At 38.7% G+C, this 10,270-nt stretch overlaps 1 non-coding gene across 1 annotated transcript; it reads right to left on the bottom strand.

Moving 5' to 3' along the window:
• Nucleotides 1-9,447: 9,447 nt before the first annotated feature.
• On the bottom strand, nucleotides 9,448-9,554 carry LOC149516518 (small nucleolar RNA R71). The gene has a single exon (XR_016345999.1). It is a non-coding gene; the product is annotated as a small nucleolar RNA R71 (small nucleolar RNA).
• Between the last annotated feature and the right edge of the window lie 716 nt (nucleotides 9,555-10,270).

The raw sequence follows: 10,270 nt of genomic DNA, 5'->3' as shown, positions 1-10,270 counted from the left end.
TAAAGCTTTTTAATTCATTTTTGTTTGCTTGAAGCTTGAATCATCTTCATCCAATTAAATAATAGTTGGGTTGAAGTTGAAATTCAAGCAACAAAAATCAAATCCACCATAGAAAAACCAAGTTTGAGGTCTAGCCATGATGTCCCTCTTGTTGGTCGCACCTCCTCTTAGCCTTTTTAATGTTTTACTTGCTTTCAAACTTGCTTGTGATGGTTAAATGACTAGTTTACTTGTATTTTGAATAAACTTTGCTTGGTTAATGATATATGATAGTGAGTATATGATGGTGTTTGGCTCATGTTTTAATTGTTAATGATCTTTTTGTTATTTTTAGTTTGTTTTATGTTTGATGAAATTTTCCTTGTGATATGAATGCTTTTACATGATGATTTGGAAGGTCAATGAGGTATGCTTGGCTTGAATGAAGTGAAAATGCTATGATGGGATGATAGGGAAGGTTTGGTGATTGGACTTAAATTTTAGCTTTTTCATGATTATTTTTAGTGTAATTTTCCATATATTTTGGCTTATTCCTTGAGACTTTTGGCAAAATTGCTCCTAAATATACATTATTCTTATGCGTAGGTAGAAATTACGAAATTAAGGAATTTTAGTCAATTTCAATACAATTTAGAGGAATTTTTGCTACAATTTGTGCAAGTGGCCTAAACTAGTGTCAATAGGCAAAATTAACATTTAGGGAGTTTTCTTTATTTTTTTTTATTTTTTAGTATTATTTTCATAGTTTTTTTTTTTAGTAAAATGTGGGATAAAAATATTCATAGAATGTTTAGAAATTTTTTCAAAAAAAGAAAGAAAGACACAAGGATGTTTGTGTCACAGGCTCTGACCTTTAACTCAGAATCCATACGGCCTTAGACCAGGAATGTGTTCCGTAGGTCTAAGTCAGCTTATGAACCAAGTGTGTGGGCAAACAAACAACTGGAAAGGTAGAATACACAAGTTAGAGACAACACAGAGAATGCTAAAATATGCAGTGTATTACTGAAGAAAAAATTATCTAATGATGTACAATGAGGGTGTGGCGACCCTTTATTTATAGTTGAGGCCTTTAACTCTATTTATGGCTATCTCCTAAAATTAAGGGATTTAAAAATTCCTAAAAATCAAGGATTACACATTATTACATAGATTACATAAGGCTCATCTTGATTCTCATGGTCAACTAGATCCTTCTACTGAATCTACTAATCTTAGATGCCTCTAGAAGATGCTAAATTGGCTAAGCTCCCTTGGGTCCACCTAGGTGTAGTGCGAGCACATTGTGGGCCTGGCCCTGGCTATGCGGGTAAGCCTGCATGTTGTACAGGTGGTTTAGACACTTCTCACTTGCTTATTACACCAACCCCTGTAACTATCCTTAGTGCTCGAGCCTTGGCTATAGGTGCTTGGGCCTCAACTTTTGGTGCACCTCTCTAGGGGATGACATTCTCCCCCACCTGATTGTGTGACACCCTTGTCATGTCTTCTATTCAAAAATGCCTAATCTGGTCTTAGAACTACCATAAGTCCTCTATTGGTTTTCAGCTTACCTCACTATTTAAAAGTTTCTTCTAGCCCATCGAATACTTCTATTTTGGCTGATAGTTCTTTTCTCTCACCTTTTAGTAGCAATAATGTTGTGGACCTCCCTCTTATATGGGGCCCTAGCTCCCAATAGTGCACGTTTCAACTCTGGCCATCTTGGATCCCCCTCATCCTCACAGAATGACTTGAGCATGCTAACATGGAATATCAGGTGTACCTTCAGCTTAGGTGGCATATCCAGCTTGTAGGTAACCTTGCCTACCCTCTTAAGAACAATGAAAGGTCCTTTATACCTCTAGACTAAACCTGTGTGCAGCCCTTTATGGCACACAATAGGGTGCAGCTTCACCAAAACTAAGTCTCCTAGTTGGAACTACATGTTCCTCCTCTTTTGGTCTACCCACTTCTTTGACCTCTTTACGGCTTTGTATAGATAGACTCTAGCCAAGTTAGCTTGCTCCTGCCAAGCCTTGGCAAACTTGTACACTACTAGATTAGGCCCTATATAACCTGTAGCAATTGAACCAAGTGTTAGTGATTGCTGACCTATCACAATCTAAAAAAGACTCTGGTTCGTTGCTTCACTCTTTTATAGGTTGTATTAGAACTGGGTGACATCTAGCAACTTAGGCCAATCTCATTACGAGGTACTTATATAGTGCCTGAGGTAGACCTCTAACAATCCATTCACTCACTCAGTTTATCTATCAATCTACGGATACATGCTAGTGGAAAAGTTCCCCAACAGCTTGAACAACTCAGTGCAGAATCCATTGTGAAATACCCATCAAATCACTAAAAATGGTCCTTGATACTCTCTAGTACTTCACTAAGTTCTTCAGAAGTAAATGAGCTACCACCTCAGTTGGGCACTCCTTGGTTGCTAAAATGAAAATCCCATACTTGAAAAAACTATCCACCACTACCATAATGATTCCAAACCCCTTTGCCTTGGGTAGACTGACTATGAAGTCCAAAGTGACATTCTTCCACAATCACTTTGGTATCGGCAATGGCTTTAAGAGATCGCTTGGTTTCTTGAGCTTCACCATATCCTGTTGACACACAAAATAAGTCTTCACGTAGGCCTTCATATCGTCCTTCATGTGAGGCCAATAGTATTGATCTTCTAACAAAGCTAAAGTATGACTCACTCCTGTGTGACCAGCCCACCTGGAATCTTGACATTTCTACAAAACTTCCCTGCAGTGCTTCCCATGCTGTGGCACAAATAGCCTACTGCCCTTGGTGTACAACAAGTCATCCTATAACCAAAACCTCCTAGTCTTACCTTGCATGGCATGTTTGATAAGAGCCTTGGCTATAAGATCATGCGTGAGCCTCTCTCTGATGCATGACACCAAAGACCTCTCTAGTTGGCTAATGGCAGCAAGGTTCACTTTCCTGTTCAGGGCGTCAGCCACTGTGTTTGCTCACCCTAGCTTATACTTCAACCTTTAATCAAATTCTATAAAAAAATCCTACCAATGAGCCTATTTAGGGGATAACTTCTTTTACATATGGATGTAGCTGGTTGCCACATTGTCCATTCTGACCATGAACCTTAACCCCAATAGGTAATGCAGCCAAGTGCGCAAGTAGTGCACAACTGCTATCATTTTCTTATCCTGGACCATGTATGTATGCTCAGTTTCATTAAGCTTTGGCCTCTCAAATATAACTAGACAATTCTGCTACATCAGCACTCTCTTTATCATAAAGTCAGATATGTCCGTATGCACCTCATATAGCTTGGCATGGTCTGGTAAAGCCAACACTGGCTCATCGATCATTACCTACTTCAACTGACCAAATGCATCTTGACACTCGATGTGCCACTCTCATGCTCTCTCCTTCTTGAGCAAATCAGTCAATGGTATGGCTATAGCTGAGTGGCCTTTGTTGAAGCACCTGTAGTAGTTGACCAGCCTAAGGAATGACCTCAACTCAATTACCTTGGTTGGCGGCTCCTTATCTAGAATGGCATGCACCTTGCCTACATCCATGCATATCTTGTCACCTCTTACTATGTGGCTTAGAAATTATACCTCATGCTGGGCAAATAAGCATTTGTCCTTCTTGACATATAGTTCATACGCTCATAACACCTCGAACACTTGTCTCAAGTGGTCTATATGCTTTTCCAATATTTAGCTATAGATCACAATATCATCAAGATAAACCATAATAAAATGATCAAGAAAGGATTGAAGTACATTGTTCATGAGTGTGCAGAATGTTGTCAAGGCATTAGTGAGTTCAAATGGCATAACCAAGAACTCATAAGAGCCATAGCAGGTGACACATGCTATCTTGGGCTCATTCCCCTCTACGATCTTGACCTGGTAATAACCTGACCCTAAATCCAGCTTGGTGAACCATCTTACACCTCTAAGTTGGTCAAACAAGTCCATAATGAGTGGGATATGATACTTGTTCTTAATGGTTAGCTTGTTCAATGCCCAATAGTCAATACACAACCATAAAGACCTATCTTACTTGTGTTGGAACAAAACCAGGGCACCATATGGCATATTAGATGACCTAATGTAGCCAGTATCAATCAACTCCCTAAGCTGTTTCTTAGCTCCTTCAACTTTGGTAAGGATATTCAATAAAAGGCCTTGGTTAGTGGCTTAGCTTCAGGTACCAGCTAGATCTTATAATCCACCTCTCTCTTAGGTGGCAGCTTGCTAGGTAGCTTTGTAGGCATCACATTGCTTAAGGTCTCCAAAACTTTTAGCACCTTTAAAAGAGTGTTGGTCTCTTTCTCCCTAGGTTTCTCATACTTCAGGACAGCCAAGAAGGTGCCTTCATCCTTGCTCACTGCCTTGGCAAATTGAATGGTCGACTGCATCTTAGACCCAATCCCAAACCCATACCTTAATGGTACAAAGTATTGGCACCATGCATCCAAAATGCATATACGGTCGGCAAAAGGCATAAGAAGGGCATTAATCCAAACAAAGAAATCTAACCCAATCACAAACTCATAATCATCTAAGGGTATTACCTCGATGGTCTCTTTACCTTTCCAAGCTCCAAGCTGTATCTCCACTCCTCATGCTACTCTAATGTTGGAGTTTACTGTCTTGATGGTACCAATCTTTTTATGCACCTTTAAGCTAAGTTTTTGGGCTCCATCATTTGAAATAAACAAATGCCAGGCACCTGTGTCCATCAATACGTTCATTTTCTTGCCTGTAACCATCAGATCTATCTACATCAATTTCTTTGGCCCATGACTTTTTTTACCTTGGACAACATTGAGCACTATCGGCCCAAGCTTTACTATCCTAGCTTCTAGCTCTTCATCCAACTCCTTGTTTATGGCAACTAGCTTGCCTTTTTTTAGGCAGTTTTGAGCTAAATGTGATTTTCCACATAAGTACCATGAGATCGACTCCTGATCTCCCTTTGCCTTCCACTTCCTTTTTGGTGGCTTGCCGTGGACTTCTTTGTCTGAATAGTCTTTATCTCTCTCTTTGGACTGCCGATCATGATCTCTTCTTCTAAACTATCGTTCTTGGTCCCTCTTGTCCCTGCTTTTCCCTTTGGGCTTGGTAGACTCTGACTTGTTCTATGGCTTGAACTCCGTTAAGGACTCAACGATGATCATGGCCTTGGTCAGCTTCTGAACTCCCTTCTTTTGTGGCTCGTGCGTCACTGACGGCTTGAGCCCATCCATGAAGGCAAATAAACCCTAGATCTAGCTTAAATCTAAATCTAAAGCATCAATTTAGAAAACTTCTAAACATACTCCTTTATGTCCTCCTACTGAGTAAGTCAGTATAACTTTACCTGTGCCTCATCATTGGCATACTCTGAGTAAAACTGCTCTTTGAACTCTTTTTGGAACTCTTTTTAGGTTCCAATCAAGGTACCTTCGTGCTTGACATCATCACACCTATGCCTCCACCACAATAAGGCAACATCAATAAGATACATTGAAGTGGTGCTTACCTTAGTAGCATTGTCCTGCATGCCCGTGTCCCAAAAGTACTACTCTATCCCCTATAGATAGTTGTCTACTTCCTTGGCCACCCTAGTCCCCTTGAACTCCTTGGGCTTGGAAATCTCTACATGGGTCTTAGACACTCCAGCAATCATGTCATTCCCAATGGCAGTCTTGCAAGTAACGAGCTCCCTCTTGAGCTCTTCCATCTCCTTGCACATGGTCTCCATCCGGGCTTTTAGGGCTTTATTCTACTGGGTGATCATGTAGATGCCTTTATTCAGAGCCACTTGCAACTCACCTTTTAGCTCCTCTTCCATGGAGTCTAACGCCTCAAAGTGAACATCTACCTCATCAAGCTTCTCCTTCACATTGCCCACTGTCACCTCTACATTGGCCATATGCCCATCTAGGGTAGACCAGATGTCCCTCAAACTAACTTTCTTGCCCCTTCCACGGCCTTGCTCCTAGGCGTCTGGTGGTTGGCTACCAACATCATTCTGGGATGCCATTTTTGTGAATGCCTTGTGTGTGATCTGAACACCACCAAATATAACCTATACAAAACCTACTTTGATATCAGCTATCATGGGCTTCAACCTCTAACTCAAAAACCATGTAGCTTTAGACTGGGAATATGTTCTTTAGGTCTAAGTTAGCCTATGAACCAAGCATGCAAGCAAACAAACAATTGGAAAGGCTGAATATGCAAGTTAGAGAGAACATAAAGAATGCTAGAATATGCAGTGTATTGCTGAAGACAAAATGTGTCTGATGATGTACAACTGAGGGTGGGGCAACCTTCTATTTATAGTTGAGGCCCCTAGCTCTATTTGTGGCTATCTCTTAAAATTAAGCGATTTACAAGATTTCCAAAAATCAGGGATTACACATTATTACACAGATTACATAAGGCTCCTCCTAATTCTCAAGGTCAACCAAATCCTTCTACTGAATGTTGCCAATCCTGAATGCCTCTAGAAGATTCTGGATCAGTTAGGTTCCCCTAGGTCAACCTAAGTGTAATATGGGCATGTTGTGGGCCTGGCCCTAGCTGTGCGAGCAGGCTTGCATGCTGTACAGATAGTTTGGACACTTCTCCCTTGCTTATTGAGCCAACCCCCCTAACTGTCCTTGGTGCTCGAGCCTTGGCTGTAGGTGCTCGGGCCTTAACTCCTAGTGCACCTGCCTAGGGTGTGACACTTGGATGTGCATGGTGCATTGGAGCACCAATGTTGCAAGGTTCCACAAGCTAGATTAAGAACCAAGAAGAGGTTGCTGATGTGGCATTTTTAAGAGCTGTAATTGTTCATTAATTTGACTTCTTAGAGCAGCAAACACACGAGAAAGAAAGAAGATTGCAAGTTTGTTGAAAAGCCAAACAAACCAATGTGAACCAGCGCTGCAGCACTAGCCATGCACCAAGGAGAAGACTATAAGCATCCAGCCAACTAGAGATCTTTCTAAAATTCTTTTAGGATCTTAAGCTCCTTCCCTCTACCTATAAATAGGGGGCGAGGGCCAACCATTAGAGAGTTAATTTTAGGATTTAAATTCTTGTTTCTTTACTTTCCTGCACTTTTCTTTCTGCATTTTATATTTTCTTAGCTTCCAAACATTATTTTCCAGCATTTTCCCTTTCATTTCATTGCAATTTTTCTGTTTCTTAAGTGTTTTTCAGTGCTCTTTCAGAATCTTTCAATAAAATTTCCATTTGAATTCGTTTTCCAGCTCAATGTCGTTGATTTCTCATTGATACCCAAAATTGTTTTTGAATTTGCCTGTTCTGACATACCTGCGGTTTTTGGATCATATCTCCATCAAATCCTGCTTGTTTTTGCTCAAATTTTTTTTCATAGTTTCCAAGGTCATATAGATACAACATAGTAAAAATTTAGTTGCAAAGTTGTACCACAGCATTCCAGATCAAGCTTGGAAATTCCGACTGGATGCAAGTGACAGTGCAGTTCCAGTTTGAGCAATCAGTTTGGCGTGGACTCCTCTCCACTTTGGCGATTTGTTTGGCTTTGTTTCTTCTTTGGATCTTTAGTCCTATGAGTTAACTGGCTTAGTTTAATTTTTCACAATTTATTTCATGCTTTTAGGTGCTGTCTGTTAATTTTCTTTGATGAAGTTATGTTTTTCTAGATTTTGCACTGTTTTTGAAACTGAGTTTGTTGAGCTGACTTCTTTGTTGATTCATGCTATTATCTTGTTGACTTAGGTAGTTCACTCATAGATCTGGGTTGTTTTAGCCCAGACGAAGTTCATTTGTACTTTATAATTGTAGGTTGAATTTTTTTTCTGCAATTTCATGCACTGCAGTTCATGTCAGGTGTGATTTCATGTTCTGTTCACTGTTTGCTATTTTTTCCTTCATGTTTTCTGCTACAATTTATTCGTCATGTAGGCCTTTACTTTCTTATTCAAATTCCAGATTAGTTGTAGTTTTATTTGTGCCATTAGAAGTCCAACCGTGACATAAAAAAATTCATTTCCAGCTTGCATTTATTTGTTGCTGTTTCTGGTTTAATGGTTCTGTTTGGTTGATTTTTTTTTTCTTTTATATTTTGTTTAGCCATTATCTTTTAGATCTTGTGTTTGCATAGATAACTTAATGATTGGTTAACTTCCAGCTTAGGTTTAGTAAGAATTTTGTGTTAGCTTTCTTTATATGTTGCACATTCTAGCTTTCATATCCAGTCCATGTTTACAAATTACTTCCATCTTTAGGTGCTACTTTCGGTTCCTTCATTTCCACATAATTTTTATATATGCATTTCATTTATATATCATTTGTTCTTGTATAGAATTTGATGACTATTTAGATTAGTTACAGTAAATTTTTAATTGAATGTTCTTGATTGATTTTTCATGCGCATTTTATTTTCATAGTAATACCTTACTGTTTTTCATGACTTGTTTTCTTATTTGGTTCTAGTTGGGTCTTTATATTTTTTAGTAGATTTATAATTTGGATATATTTGGTTTAAAATAATTTTTGTATTTTGTATTTTAGTTTTTCTTACTTGTTACTTTTGTTTTAGTTTGGTTTAGTTAATTTTTCATGGCTATTCTTTGATTGAACCAATTTTAGTATGAGTAAGGTGATAGCTAGTATGTAGCTTAGGAAGTTCTACCTAATCCCTATGGGATCAATATTTTAACCGAAAGGTCACTTTTAGTACTTATCCAACCTTTATACTTGCAAATTTTTCAATTCAAGTTTTTGGTGCCATTGCTGAGGATTAGAATTTAAGAGTCATAGGTTAATATCAACTTTCAAAATACTCTTCTATAAATTGGTTCCCTTTAGTGTACATACCTTGGGCTAAAGCTTAGGCTTGTTTTGGTTTTAGGTGTACATACCCAAGGTTCCTTTGTTGATCATTATTTTTCCTCAGTTGTATTTAATTAGGTTTCCATTTGTAGGTTGATCTTTAGGTATAGTGTTATTGTGGCCCATGTATGCACTTAGTTATGAATAATGAGTTGATCCTTTTAGATCTTAAGCTTGAGGCTACTCGTAGGAAGATTAGGAGGGACAAACAAATCGATCCTACTATCACCATGGCTGAGCAAGACACTAACACTCTTAGAGATTATGATGTGCCAATCTTAATGGACATTAACCTAGCATTAAGAGGCCAGCCATACAAGCCAATAACTTTAAGATTAACTTTGGAATCATCCAGATGATACAGCAGTCGGTGCAATTTAGTGGTCATTCGAATAAGGATCTAAATGCTCATCTTTATGATTTTTTGGAGATTTGTGATAAATTTAAATATAATGGTGTTACTAAGGATGCCATTAAGCTTAGGTTATGTCCATTTTCCCTTAGAGATAGAGCCAAGAGTTTGATGCCACTAGATTCCATCACCCCTTGGGATGATTTAATGTATAAGTTCATGGCTAAATTTTTTCCTTTGGCCAAGATGGCCAAGCTATGGAATAAGATTGCTACATTTTTCTAGCATGACTTGGAGACCTTGTATGAAGCATGGGAAAGATACAAGGAGCTCTTAAGGTGGTGTCCACACCATGGACTATTGAAATGGCTAAAAATTCATATTTTTCATAATGGGTTAGTGTCTAATACTATGACACTTTTAGATGCTACATTAGGAGGTGCTTTGATGAGTAAGACTTTTGACATAGCTTATGAGCTTATTGAGGATATAGCAACTAATAATTATTAGTGGTTTAATGAAAGAGCATTCTAGTAAAGCTTCGGGGGTGTATAAGGTTAGTGAGCTTACAACACTAGTGTTAAGGTAGATTCCTTAGCCAAATTTGTAGAGTCTTTACATTGTAAGGTTACATCTTCAGAGTCAAGTCTTAGTCATTCTAGGTTTACTTATACCTCTAGTTCATTAACTATGTGTGATGTATGTGGGGTAAGACACTCGGGGGAATCATGTCTGAGCACCCACCTAGAGAGTATCCATTATTCAGGACAAATCCTTAAGCAACCCAACAACCTCCATGTTCTCACTTATGGCTTAAATTGGAGGAATAACCCAGGTTAGTCTATCCAGTCTAGTCAGGTACCACAGTAGCTTCAATACACTAGACCACCTCACCCTCTAGGTTTCAAGTAGCCATTATATTAGTAGTAGCAGCACCCACAGTACATACTTACATGCCTATTCCCTAAGAAGGAACCCTCAATCAAGGATATTTTAAGTATTATGATTAGAACTCAAATCTCATTTATACAAACCTAAAATGCCATGTTCCAAAACCAGAATGCCATTTTTCAAA

This window comes from Durio zibethinus, chromosome 10 (assembly GCF_047325235.1).
Source record: "Durio zibethinus cultivar Kanyao isolate XHJ-2024 chromosome 10, ASM4732523v1, whole genome shotgun sequence".
NCBI lineage: Eukaryota > Viridiplantae > Streptophyta > Magnoliopsida > Malvales > Malvaceae > Durio > Durio zibethinus.
Note: the sequence above shows the minus strand (reverse complement) of the source record. Positions and strands in the feature narration are given on the sequence as shown.